General features: G+C 38.0%; 1 protein-coding gene across 4 annotated transcripts in view; it reads right to left on the bottom strand.

The window, feature by feature from the left end:
* NAF1 (nuclear assembly factor 1 ribonucleoprotein) overlaps positions 1-11682 on the bottom strand; it is a 63055-nt gene extending 51373 nt beyond the window's left edge. For 2 of the 4 annotated variants that reach the window (XM_070608550.1, XM_070608569.1), the window contains exons 1-4: positions 11515-11666; positions 10390-10476; positions 2253-2505; positions 1097-1217 (exon numbers count right to left, since the gene is read on the bottom strand). The gene's annotated coding sequence lies outside the window, so the exon portion shown is untranslated. Of the gene's footprint in view, positions 1-1096; positions 1218-2252; positions 2506-10389; positions 10477-11514 lie in introns of all 4 variants that reach the window. The other 2 variants (XM_070608547.1, XM_070608541.1) reach the window with 2 other exon arrangements.
* Positions 11683-13531: the final 1849 nt, after the last annotated feature.

Raw genomic sequence — 13531 nt, 5'->3', positions numbered from 1 at the left:
GCAGAAAATATTATAAAATACTTGAAATTTATTCATAAAATACTTTAATTTAGTCGTATGAATTGCTGTCATTTATATTGCAATGTTTCATCTCTTAAAGCAATGCTGTCACTTTAAAAGATCATAGGGCTTTCTCTTATCACAGGGTGACCAGAAAACTCAGAGGGGTTGCGTTTTCATGGAGACAGAAGGATTCCACCTACTGGGCAGATTTAATGGGACAACAAAAGACAGAAGTAAAGCTGTTTTTTGGATTACACTGCATGAGTCCACCGTGTTCAAAGCACCAGTTACATAGTCGCAGCCCCCAGAGTTTCCCAGCCATCTGCGCATCCATCCCTGAAAGAGCTCCCCACTGCATGTAATATTTTGTAGTCGAGGCTGAGTGTCCCTCACAGCCTTGCAGAAAGCACGATTTGCTGAGAGCCACGCGTATTTTAAAGACACAAACCGCTGCCAAGTGGGAGACTAGGTTCTTGACTTGTACCAGAGATCCAGTGTTATCGGCCTCATCACCTTCTTGCCTAAAATCGCTCACTTTGTCTATTAATCTCATTTTTCCTTACTCTTTATTATGTGTAACTTTGGAAGCTGCCGCATTCCTCTTTGCCAAACCAGTCCTGACAGTCTGTTTCAGTGCCTGGCTAGGGCGTGGCTAGGGCCTCTCACCTCCTCAAGCGCACTTAAGACCATGCACATCGGTGGTTAGGGTGGAGAGGGCAGGAGGGGACGGGGGAGTGATTGTGCCCCTCCTGGCAAGCCAGTTTCCGCAGCAGGCTCAGAGCTCCTGGTTAAAAGGGGTCTCTGAGACACGTTGAACTGCTAGACCCAAACCATATTCTACAACTATCTTTGTTTAACTCTTTATTCTTCTCATAACCTCTTTGTAATTTTTTTCCAGTCCCATCTCATCAGACTTTGCCTTCATTATGATATATCTATTTACGTTTGACCCTATTAAATGTTGTCTCTTCATCCCACCAACATAGCTCAGAACCACCTGGGTTAATACAGCTTCAGAATCTCTACTAACCTCAAATAACCTCTAACCTAAGGGTACATCACTGTGAGCAATGCTGCCATCCACTTGGCTTACCTGGGCTACATGGACAGCATCCGAATCGAGTCAGGCAGGAATAGCAGGCACAGGGGTATAAGAGAAGATGGTGTCAAGAAACTTCAAGTCAATTGTATACACCAGTTATACCTCAATAAAGCTGAAATTTAAAACAAGAAGGAGAAGAGAAAAAGAAACTATTTTTGGAACTGCTGTAACCCAGAGTGGATGTAAAGATAATACACTCAACAAATTTCTTACACTTGATTTTTCTTTATTTTCAGTTCTAAAGCCAGGGTTTGCATTCCCTTTTTCTAAATTTTAGTTTACAGGCCAATTTTTTTTTCAGTCTTTTTTTTTTTCCTCCTCAAATCACCCCAGTACATAGTTGTATATTTCTAGTTGTGGGTCCTTCTAGTTGTGGCATGTGGGACGCCACCTCAGTGTGGCCTGACGAGTGGTGCCGCATCCATGCCCAGGATCTGAACCAGCCAAACCCTGGGCCACCGAAGTGGAGCACATGAAAACCACTCGGCCACAGGGCCAGACCCCACAAGCCAATTTAGAGTATTTTTATTTGTTGCCCAAAATTCAGCCTTGAAGTTACTAGAATCAATTTCATTGTTCCAAGAAAATGTCTTCCTTACAGTAAAACAGTGTGAAAGTTAAACAGAGGTCGACCCATAGTCGAATGGTTTCCTGAACCAGCCAATTAGAGTGTAGTGGCTGTCATCATTTCCACTTTGGGAAAGTAGAAACAGATGTTTTTGTGGTTTGTTTGTTTGTTTGCTGGGTCAGAGAAAATTATTTTCACACTGCCTTGTTGAGATTTACTAATGATTAAAGGAAAGTTCTTACAGGAAATACTTCATTTTCCTCTAGATTCCAAATTCAAATATGTCAAAGATTCTTGTTCAGTTCTCTGAATTAAATGACGATGCTGATCTGTGGATTATTTACTGCATATATCACGGGAAAGGTGATATTTGAATGATAGAGTGAGGAAAAGTTGCTTTGGCCTAACTGGCCCTGGAGTGTTTTAGTCAAAAACCCTCTAGTGCCCTTGTCGAGGTAGGCAAGAGCACTTCAATATTTTTCAGGGATCAGGTGATTAACTCACTTTTCCGTGCTTCCGAATCATACCTAAAGATAAAAGCAGTGGCCCTACCAACTCTTTCCATTCTTCTCTTTTCACCTGGAAAACGCCAATGTCAGGACTGCTTGCTTGTTGCAGGCAGCCTACTCCAATAATATAGTCAGCTTCTTCAAGAGGCGGTGAGTTTAAAAGCATGCTGGAATAGTTCAAGCAGAGGCTAAGCGAATATTGAAGAAAGGCTTATATCGTGCTTGAAGAAGGCCTCAAAGACTTCTAGGGTAGTGGTCTCCAAGATTGTTTTTGGTATGTGTGCCTGTTTTGTATTCTTTTATGAGGTGGTCAGACAAATTCGCTACAGGAAGACACAAAAGAGAGACTGAGAAAACAGCAAAGTTTGTTATACGCACAGGTCCTAGAGACAGGAGGCACAGCATGACTCCCAGAGCCACATGGGTGGTCAGCAGACAGAAGACAGGAGCGATTAGGCCACAGTCTTTATTGGGGTTTCCCTGGGGAAGTCAAGGCAGAACAGGGTGAACTGTTCAGGATTGGCTACTTTGAATAATTTTGATGGGTTCTAGGCTGTAAGGGTAGTCCCTAGTTGCCTGGTACATGGCTATGGGATGATTAAGGCAGAAGAATATTGCATCTGGGGCGTATGGGCCAGATAGAAGAGGCTGGTTTTAGATTGGTTAGGTTGCATATAAAAGATGTGCTCCTAGCTGGGTTCTCTGCTATTTCTAAGAATTGGCTAGTCCCTGGGGAGGCAGTCTCTCCCCAGCCAGAAAAGTGTTTTTTTAAGGTGTCAAAGCATGGGCTGGCTCCCTGGCCCAGTGGTTAAGTTCGCGCACTCCACTTTCGTGGCCTGGGCTTTAGCTGGTTTGGATCCTGGACATGGACATGGGACCGCTCATCAAGCCATGCTGAGGTGGTATCCCACATGCCACAACTAGAAGGACCCACAACTAAAAATATACAACTATGTGCAGGGGGGGCTTTGGGGAGAAAAAGGAAAAAATAAAATCTTTAAGATGTGAAGTCAAAACATCATAATATCCGGAAAATTAGAAATATTTACAGTACAGCACCTCATCGGAAAATATTTTGGGAATATTGTCCCCAAAATATGCATATTCATTTACTTATAAATTATATGCATACACTACATTAATATTATATTAAGTGCATTAAAATAGAAATTAGAAAATGAAGTTTAGATGAAACTTTAGATAGAGTAAAGCATACTATTAAATAATTCAAATTTAAAAGCAATGCAAACTTTTGAATTAATGGTACAAAAAGTTTTGCTTTCTTTGAATACATATCAGTTTTAATAATAGTTTAGTGAGAGCAATGCTATTGAATATGCTTTATTATTTGAAAATATTGTGTCAGCATTATGTGATACAACAAATTAAAGGTGGTGTTCTAAATTAACATTTTTTTACCTTTTAAACATGGAAACTTTTAATAGTTAGAAAAATAGAGTTCGTACTAAAATGAACCCTTCTGTGTTCTTCATCCATTTCAAACATTATCAGCTCATAGAAATCTTGGTTTATCTATATACTCCCCCTGACCACTGCCCTGGATTATTTTGAAGCAAAATCAGATATCACATAATTTATCTGTATATGTTTTAATGTATTTTTTCAATTGTTGTGGATTTATGCCATTTTTCTTATCTCTTTTTCTTTTTCCTTTTTGGAAGATTGGCCCTGAGCCAACACGTGTTGCTAATCTTCCTCTTTTTTGTTTCTGCCCAAAGCCACCCAGTACATAGTTGTATATCCTAGTTGTAGGTTATTCTAGCTCCTCTATGTGGGATGCCATCTCAGCATTGCTTGATTAGCTGTGCTAGGTCCATGCCCAGGATCCGAACCAGTGAACCCCGGGCCACCGAAGCAGAGCTTGCAAACTTAACCACTCAGCCACAGGGCTGGCCCCCTTAATTTGTATTTTTTAAAGATGTATATTTTTAAAATAAGCCATAACATTATTAACACAGAAAAAATTAACAAAAATTCCTTAATATAGTCAAATATCCAGGCACTATTCACATTTCTCTATTATGTTTTTTTACAGCTAATTATGATTATTTCGATACTTGATTCTCATTACTGTGATAGCTGTAAAGAGGCATCGCAAAAGTATAATATAAGCGTTATACATTTAAGGTAAGTTAAATTATGAATGATAGTGGATGTGAAAGCATATTTCAGAGTGTTCTTGATAATTTTGGACATTTTTGTCCAACTTTATATGATCTAATTAGACTGCCATTGTTTTTATCTTGTAATACATTTGACAAAAGAGCTCTTTTTTAAATTATTGAGATAAAATTAACATATGACATTGTGTAAGTTTAAGGTGTTGATTTGGTATATTTATATATTGCAACATGGTTACCACCTTAGGGTTAGCTAACATCTCCATCATCTCACATAATTACCATTTCTAGCAACTTTTCAAACTATATAATACAGTATTGTTAACTATAAAAAGAACTCTTACTAAGAAACAGAATGCTTGGCTCTGCTGTCTTCTTGTTTCCTTGCTTGCTTTACCATCACTGTCAAGCCTGATTCCTTGGAATAGTCTTTTAAAGCCACTCGTGTATATTATGAGAGCTACTTTAGTTAAAACCACATGTCATATATCATAAAATTGTATATAAGCCATAAATCTACTTGTTACATTTAAAATCTGATGTGTTACCATATAGCTCAAGTAAAAGGACAAGGGAAGACACTCTTATCAAGCCCTTGGTGCTGTGGAACCATCACACTCTCTCCCAGAATTCCTCTCTTATTATCGGGAACTCTGGACTAATCTAAAGGTAGAATGAGGGCACAAGAGTCAATGCATATATTTAATATCACCAAAGCTTTTTCCCCCCAAAATTCTTCTTTTTCCAAAATTAAAATATAAATATAAATGGAAATTCTAAAACTATTCCTACTCAGTGGATTGTCACATGTACCCCTTTGGGTGAACATACCAATTTTATGTTTAGAAACCACCAGAGCTTTCTAGCGCTATGATCAGTCAGTACTTTTGCAAAGCTCTTAGCTATCATTACTTTAAATATTTCTTCTGCTCCACTTTCTCTTTCTTCTCCATTTGGTATTCCAACTACACATATGTTACACCTTTTGGAACTGTCCCACAGTCCTTGGATATTTCATTCTGTTCTTTTCATTCTTTCTTCTCCTTGCATTTCATTTGGAGAAGTTTCTGTTAACATATCTCAAGCTCATTGATCTTCTCATGTTCAGTCTACTGGTGAACCTCTCAAAGGCATTCTTCATTTCTATTAAGTGCTTTTTATTTCTAGCATTTCCTTTTGATTCTTAGACCTTCCACCTCTCTGTTTATATTACCCATCTGTTCTTGCATGTTGTCCACTTTTTCCATTAGAACATTTAACATATTAATCATAGTATTTTAAATTCCCTGTTTCATAATTTCAACATCTGTGTCATATCTAAGTCTGGTTCTCATGCTTACTTTGTCTCTTCAGGCTGTTTTTTTCTTGCCTTTTAGCATGTAATTTTTTCATTAAAAGCTGGACGTGAGATATCAGGCAATAAGATAGGTAAATAGCCTTCAGTGTGAGGTTTTATGTTAATCTGGCTAGGAATTCAGTTGTGTTTAACATCTTTGTAGCTGTAAGTACCAGAGGCTTCAAATTCCTCTAGGGTCCTCTTTTTTCTCCACTGTTGACTTAGGCTTCCCTAAGTACTCCTCCTTAGGCAGAGTCTATGTTTTGCAGCATAATCTTTCAGCATAATCCACTGTTATTGTACTGGAGCACCATTGGTACATGGTGAGGTGTAGGGGAGGGGAAGCATTCTATAATCTTATGATTAAAATTCAGTCTTTTAGTGGACCTGTGTCCTTGAACTGTTACCTTCCCAAGTATGTCTTCTCCTGTGTGAGACAGAAAGGCCAGAGGGGGCTGAAGTGAAATGCCCTTCCCTCACTTGGGATAAGGCTCCATAAAGATTTTTCCGTTAAGGAGTAGGTCTTTGTTATTGAGAATTCTTTCAGAGTTTTTCACAATGACAGTTCTTTCCTTCTTCCTATCACAGCCACAGGGAGATTTTTCTCAGCTCTTCATCATGAGAATCAATTTTGGAAAAAAAAAATCTCAGGCATTATCTCTTCAAATATTGCTGCTGTCCCATTGCCTCTCTCTCCTCTCTTTCTAAGTCTCCAATTTCACATGTGATGGACCATTTTACCATGTCACATGTTTCTTGTGCCCTTTTATGTATTTTCTTTTTGTCTCCCATACGTTAGTCATTTTTTTCTGACCCATACTCCAATTCATTCATTCTCTTTTCACTTTGTTATGCCTGGTGATTTTTCTTTTAATATCAGATATTATATATGGAAAATTACACATAACCTGAATCTCTAGATGATATTTCCCCCTAGAGAATTTACTTTTGGTTGAGGGGCTAGGAATCTCAGGTCATCTTAATCTAATCAGGGATTGAAATGATTCTAATTTGAGCCTTAATTCTGGCTCACCCTTGATTCCTAAGATGGGGCCCTCTAGGGTCCCAGGGTAAAACCTGTAATATTTACTAGGCTTCCTCCTTCTTTGTAGTCCTTAAAACCCAGCTTTTTGTCACTGGAACTTCTCGAATCTATCAAAGTCTCTGCTTAGCTTTGCAGCCTCAGCAGTTACCTTTGGAATTGGCAACCTGGATTTACCTCTCTGAGCTTCCATTCTCTCTGGGATCTTGGTCTTATAAATCTTTACTGTTTGGCAGACTTCCTGGGCCTCCAAATAGATTTTATTTTGTTTTATTTTATTTTTATCCAGAACTTCTAGTTCTTACTTAGGATTAGAATTCCTGAAAATACTTGTCATTTTTTCAATAGGAGCATAGAAAGTAAAAACATTTGTTTGGTCTCTGTATCTTAGTGATCTGAAATTTTAGTCCCCTAATAATTCAAGTATCAAATAAGGTCTGGTCCAGAAATGGTAAATCCTTTTTGGCAGACTACTAGGGATCTAAATAAGCTAGTTTTTATAACATATTCTTTAAAATTTCACCAAAAATTTCTAGTGGGTGTAAAATGTACAAAGTTTCTTTTTGTAATTTTCCCTGCAAACACCAGTTCTGGTTAAGGCAACAAAATTTCATGACGTACGACAATTGCAAACTGGCCTGTGGAGTTCCATACAGTTGTCTGGGAATTCTCTGGTTAAGCAGGCTCTGTAGGTGACAGCTTTCTCTTGGACACCCCACAGCTAGTTCGTTCAGTTTCATGATTATACAAACTTTGATTATAGCCTTAATAATTTTACATATTTTAAAGGTCATCCCAGGGGAAAATGAGCAAGCTTTCCAAAGTTGCCTTAAATAGATTTCAAATTCCTAAAAAGGATGTTCTCCCACCTTAAATAGTGCCTTTTATGCTTCCTGGACCACGCAAATGCTCAATAAGTATTTGATAAAGGCATGAGTGAATGAATGAATGAACAAATGAATGAAAACAGAAAGCATTCTCTAGATTTTCAATGTTCTCCTGAAAATAAAAAGCCTCAGACTGAGCACAATATTCTATGTTCTTACCAACATCAGGTAAGGCAAAGGAATCACCTCTGAAATTCTGGGAAGTTTTTAATTGGAGGAAAATACTAAAAAGAACAATGTACAAGTGTGGACAGATTTGGGGGACCCCTCTCCCTGGTCTGACAGGTGAATCTAGCAAGCACACTGCACAGGCTTAAAGTCAGTACAATAAAATCCATGCTGTACTGTGACGCAGCCACGCAGGCCACCTTCAGCTGCGTCAGACTGACCTTGCAAACCCCTCGTCTCAAGGCTGAAGATGCCAGCTGGAAAAATCAGCAGTAGGAAGATATAAAGGGGACCTCACTCCTACATCCACAGCTGCATTTCTTAGCGATCAAGGGAATAAAGAACAGCTCTAGTCCTTGCCTCCCTCCACACATAGATAACATCAGCATCTCTGAACTTGTTTGATGTATAACCAAGGAATTCTTGTTTATGTTACCTTTAATGTGTAATCTAGAGAAAAGCCAGGTGTACTCTATCCCTTTTTGACATATATGAAATCTAGTTGTAAGCTTTTTTTCCTCCCCCCTGCACATGCACTGTTTTGTGACGGAGCTTTCAGCCGTGCTTAAACTCACTCACCTCGGAGCAGTTCCTCAGAATACTCTGCTGGACTGTTTCCTGGGATGCAAATTCCTCATCTTGATTGTCAAATCGACTCCTTTAATTAACCTTTACCTGAACTCTTCATTTCAGTCGACACAAGTAATGCAGGAACTCAGATTTAAAAAAAAATTAGATTGCCTGTGCTTTAGGCAATTATTTGCCTTGAGGGCTTAAAATATTTCCCAAAGGTTTGTATGGCTTAAATCTGTGCCAAATCAAGTTTATAATATTTTCATAATAATTTATTCTTTCTCTGGAATTATAGTAGGCTACTGCAGTTTTTATCTTCCTATAGTCTATGTATGGAAAATGTGAAGATGCACTAAATATCACTAAATTAGGAAAAGTAGAAATTTGGGAAGCATTTGATGACATAACTATAGCTTTCTTCAACATGGTAAAGCTATTCACTAATCAACATGGTATTATTTCTATGCCAATCTTTTATTTATCACATTCTACCTAATCTTCAAAACTTTCTTTAAAGTGATAAAAATAATAATGGATGATTAAAGAAGAATGTGCATGTTTGATAGATGATAGAGTGGCTGATGGTTTCAGTTTATTTAAATGTAGTCGGTTTGTTCTAAAGCAGGTTTTCTTGTTTTCAATAACAATACTATGATCTGTTTGAACTAGAGCAGATAAATAGATAGTATTATACATAATCCTCTTTTTATTATGACAGATGGTGATTCGATCCCAAACAAGAAATCCTCCAATTGGGTATTCCCTGAACATACAGCATTTAATGCAAAAAGTCATACTTTTGCTTGAAAAGCATCATTAAAAGTACTATATTTGGCATTGTTGATGTGAGTTCTTTTGGTGTCCTCACAGATAGTTTTTTTTAAAATTATGATTGGCACCTGAGTTAAATCTGTTGCCAATTTTTTTCTTTTTCTTCTTCTCCCCAAAGCCCCCAAGTACATAGCTGTATATTCCAGTTGTAAGTCCTTCTGGTTCTGTTATGTGAGATGCTGCCTCAGTATGGCTTGATGAGTCATGCTAGGTCCACGCCTAGGATCCAAACCTGCCAAACCCTGGGCCACTGAAGCAGAGTGTGTGAACTTAACCACTTGGCCACAGGGCTGACCGCTCAGATAGTTTTATGAGCAGAAAAGAAACTTCAGAAGTTTATCTCGTGTATACTCAATCTATTAAATTTGCAATTTTAAAACCTTGATACTTTCTCTTTTTTTTTTCTGCTTTTTTTCTCCCCAAATGCCCCCAGTACATAGTTGCGTGTCTTTTAGTTGTGGGTCCTTCTAGTTGTGGCATGTGGGATGCAGCCTCAGCATGGCCTGATGAGTGGTACCATGTCCATACCCAGGATTCGAACCCGTGAAACCCTAGGCCACCAAAGCTGAGTGCACAAACTTAACCGCCCGGCCATGGGGCCAGTTCCCGAACTTGATACTTTCTTAAATTCATCTCATAATCTTATTATTCACTTGTAAGACTGGTAAATTTTAATAATCAATTTTAAGACATCTTTGAATACCATTTGGAACTTCTTCAACAGTTACACCCCTTCAACATTTCAAGTTGCATTTATGAATTTAATGTACTTTATTTCCTTCTTAAGTACTTCAGTTGTCTGAAAATAGATCCTGCCTGATTACCTAAATAACTCTTATACATCTAGTAAATTAGATAGTTAAACGTGGTAAACCTGATAAAGTTCTGTCAGATATCCTAACACTATGCATACTCTTAGTAATGTTTCCACTTAAAAACCACCATTCTAAATAAATTATCCAATTTTACATAATGAAGTGAAGTAACAAGACTTTCATGCTAATAAACTAAATTCTGATTAAAATTATTATTATATAAGGTTTTAATGTGTAATTTTCTTCTAAATGCAAAAATGTTAATTTTAGTATTCTGCTTCTACATCTCTAAATTCTTAATCTATCATACTCCTCTGGTTAAAAGGTGCATACTTATAAGAAAATAAAATCAAACTCAACTCACTCACTCGTTTATTTGTTCATTCATTCAACAATTATTTCTTTAACACCTACCATGTGCCAGGCACTGTTCTAGGCACGGTGGACAGCACCATGAGCAAAGCAGGGAGAAAACAAGACTGCATTCATCGAGTTTAACTTCTTAAGGGAGAGGGAAATAATAAACAAAATAAATTTATCATGCAATTTACAGTATGTTAAAAAGTGATACAACACCCATTAGGCTACCATCAAAAAAATCCCAGAAAATTTTGGTGAGCATGTGAAGAAACTGGAACCCTTGTGCACTGCTGCTGCAAATGTAAAATTGTACAGACTCTGTGGAAAACAGTATGACGGTTCCTCAAAAACTTAAAAACAGAATCACTATGTGATGCAGCAGTTTCACTTATGGGCATGTATATTTCAGAAGAATTGAAAGCAGGGTCTTGAAGAGATGGGTGCACACCAATGGTCATGGTAGAATTATTCACAATTGCTAAAACATGGAAGCAACCTAAGTGTCCATGGAAGGATGAATGGATAAGCAGAATGTCATGTATACATACCATGGAATGTTATTTAGCCTTAAAAATGAAGGAAATTCTGATATATGCTTACAACATGGATGGATCTTGAGGACATTATGCTAAGTGAAATAAGCCAGGCACAAAAAAAACAAATACTGTATGATTCCACTTATATGAGGTACTTAGAGCAGGCAAAGTCATAGAGACAGAAAGTGGAATAGTGTTTGCAAGGGGCTGGGAGGATGGGGAAATGGGGAGCTGTTGTTTAGTGGGTATAGAGTTTCAGTTTTGCAAGATGAAAAGAGCTCTGGAGATGGGTGGTGGTGATCATTGCACAACAATATCTTAATACCACTGAACTGTGCACTTAAAAGTGGTTAAGGTAATAAATTTTATGTTTTGTGTATTTTGCCACAATAAAAAAATTGAGGGGAAAAAAGGTGATACATACCATGGGAAAAAATACACTTGGAAAGGGGCCTGAAGCCATTTTAAATTGGACCGCCAGAGATCTGAGGTTACTTAAGATCCCAGATTTGAGCAGGACAGGAGATCTGGATCTGAAGACACTCAGAAACCTTGGTGTCCTTGTCATCTGAGCCTCCATTTGTGGTCACTAGGTCACCAACTGTAAAATGCATGTAGAGGTAGGTCTCACAGCTCAGCTTACCTGACTTTCCTTCCACTCACAGGTGTCTTGAAGTCTCTTCCAGGCAGACATTTACGAGAATTGTACGTTTGTTTGACTTTTAAGATATGCAAAGTTTCCCTTCCGGGGCTAAAATATCCTGTGCATATTTTTCAAGGCTACTAAACTCTTCTGGATATTTAAAATGTTACCTAGTAACAGTAGAATTTTGGATATCTCACATGCTTTGTCTGATTCATGGTTACATTTATGAGATCATTCTACTTTCAGAAACATACGATTTTCTTTCTGAATGCACAAAACATAAAAATCGCTTGGCATTGTATTAATAGATGTTTTTCCTGAGAAAACCTATTTATTACATTTAGACTCTCAGTAACAGTATTACTCAGAAAATGATACTTGAAATATATTTAAAATGCTAATAGTTCCAAAAAGTAATTATATTAGATTCATATGAACAAAAGATTGAGAAATTTTGCTAATTTGTATCTAAACAAAATTAAATTAACAGATTTTTAACTTGATCTGGCCAATTTCATTGTAATGAGCAATACCTGCTTCCACCAATGGAACTTGATATGAGAAACAGCAAAAATTTTCCATGCACAAATTCACTTTATTCAACAAGAAAGAGTGAATTACCAATCTGTTTAGGTGCATTTTCAAAGTTTGACAATGGATTTGCTCTGTGACTTTAAAAACAATACCAGACATGCTTGATTAAAATTTACTGACTACATTTTAAAAAGACATGATATAGAAACTAAACTGACAAAAATCTCTATTTCACATTAAATTGCACTGCTTGTGTGCATACAAGTCATGTCATAAGTTGATTTAAGCTTATTTAACTTAAAGTTTTAAATAGAGGCATGTGTTCGCACACAGGTAGAATATTAACTCTCTGAAGTAAAATCACAGTTATTCCTAGTCGCCACTCTAAGACATAAATCGCTTCAAGTAGCCAGAAGGAGGAAGTCGCTGGGGCTGGAAAAGCTTTCCCTAAGCCTGGAGAGAGGACAAAGGCAGGTGTGTTTTGTGAACAGCTCAGGCAGCGAGGTGACAGGGGCTTCAGAGGGAACAGCGACATGGTGCTCTATCACAGTGGTGCCTTTGCTCTTCCTTGAATGTGTCAGCCATGCTCCTGTCTAAAGAGCGCTTCCGTTGCTCTTCCTGTCTGGAAAGTGCTTTCTTTTGTTCTTCAAATGTCATGTCAGTTCTTTGTTCAAATAGAATGTTTTCAGTGAGACTTTCTGTGGCAGACTGTATTTTTTTCCAAATAACACAGCAATATTTCCAGTCCCACATGCTCTTCCAGAACCTTGCCACTCTCCAGTGAAGAGGTGGCATCTAATTCCCACCCCCTTCAAATTGGACATGGCTTTGTAACTACCGCAACAAATAGAAAGAAACAAAACTGGCACTACATGACTTTGAGGCTAGGCTACAGAGAGTTTCTGCTTGGGTATCTCTCTCTTCAGACCCATGTCCTTGGAACCCAGCTGCTATTTTGGGAGGAAGCCCAAGCCATGAAGAAAGGTCTTACCATGTGTAAGTGTTTCAGCATCACCTGCCCCATATTTGAGTGAGCAAGTCTTCAGATGATTCTAGCCCTCAGGCTTCAAGTGTTCCAGGCAGAGGGCAAACAGCAAAGACCCTGAAGTGGGAATGAGCTTAGCGTGTTTGAGGAATTGATGACGTTGAGTGTGGTTAGAGGAAAGGAGGACAGTGGAGGGAAATGAGGTTATGAGACCATCATGATCCAGAAAATAGAGCTTTTTAAGCCAATCTAAGACGTTTATATTTTACTCTAACATGAATGAAAGCCATTGGAGGTTTGTGCACAGGAGAAAACATGATCAATGGAAAGTGAGTGAGCAGGCAGTTAGAAGACTGGTCAGACCAGAAACAAGAGGACTTCTTAGGGAGGATATCATAGAAGCACTGAAATGTGGGCAGAGTAGTTAAATTTAGGAATGGTTGGAAAAGAAAATCATTCAACAGGCATTTATCAATTACAGTGTGCTTACTTACA

The sequence above is a fragment of the Equus przewalskii genome, chromosome 2 (assembly GCF_037783145.1).
Source record: "Equus przewalskii isolate Varuska chromosome 2, EquPr2, whole genome shotgun sequence".
NCBI lineage: Eukaryota > Metazoa > Chordata > Mammalia > Perissodactyla > Equidae > Equus > Equus przewalskii.
The sequence above is the reverse complement of the archived record's forward strand: the minus strand, read 5'-3'. Positions and strand labels throughout refer to the sequence as shown.